Genomic DNA, 918 nt, shown 5'->3' with positions numbered 1-918 from the left:
AATGTTAATGAAATTTAAAAAACATTTCCAACAGTGTATTACTCGAAGCGCTAGAACTAACGGTTTGAAAAGTATGGCGATTTTTCGTTTGTCGGATCAAAAAATTTCTAACACCCAAAGGGTGACCATTTTTTTTAATTTCTGGAAAATCTGTCGACAGTACTGCTCACGTAGCACCTCACGAGTTTTAACGAAAGTTATTAACGCTCGAAGCGCTAGGATCAATAGTTTAAGAAATATGGCAATTTTTTTGAATGTAATTTTTTCACATTTGAGACAAAAAATTTTTTAACGTTACGGCAGTTCTGATAACAGCTGTGGATAGCACCCCAAGAGTTTTATCAAAAATTATTATCATTTAAAGCGCTAGGACTAATGATTTAGAAGATAATTCGTTCTGCAATTTTCCGTTCTGCGTTTTGTGAAGTTGGTATCCCAAATTTTCAATTTTTATATAAGTATATTTATATAATGAGTATATTAAAATACGATTCTTACGCAAAATTTTATTTTCAAGAAATTATAAAACCAATTCGCAAAAGACAAAAATTAACAAAAACTAAGATGTGTAGGATAGAAGCGTGTCGACTATCATAGTCGAACAGTCGGCACGCTTCTATCCTATAGATCGAGTTTCCAAAACGAAAATGGATGTCCAGCGCTAGTGTACGGGCGATTTCGACGGTAACGGCCAAAATGCCGCCATGGCCCCTCTCAGGTTTCTCTCTTGCATAAGCATGCTCGGTCTATCTATACTATGCCTATGCTTGCACCGTGCAAGTTGTACGTAATGGTACCTTAGGTGTGTTCCGTTTTACGCATGATGCGTGACTCTCGTGATGAAAGTTTCGGGCAAAGAATACTCCCTATTCTTTGGTTTCGGGTTAAGACGGTTAAGTTCAAATTTGCTAAAAAAAA

The sequence above is a fragment of the Trachymyrmex cornetzi genome, unplaced genomic scaffold (assembly GCF_001594075.2).
Source record: "Trachymyrmex cornetzi isolate Tcor2-1 unplaced genomic scaffold, Tcor1.1 scaffold1224, whole genome shotgun sequence".
NCBI lineage: Eukaryota > Metazoa > Arthropoda > Insecta > Hymenoptera > Formicidae > Trachymyrmex > Trachymyrmex cornetzi.
The sequence above is the reverse complement of the archived record's forward strand: the minus strand, read 5'-3'. Positions refer to the sequence as shown.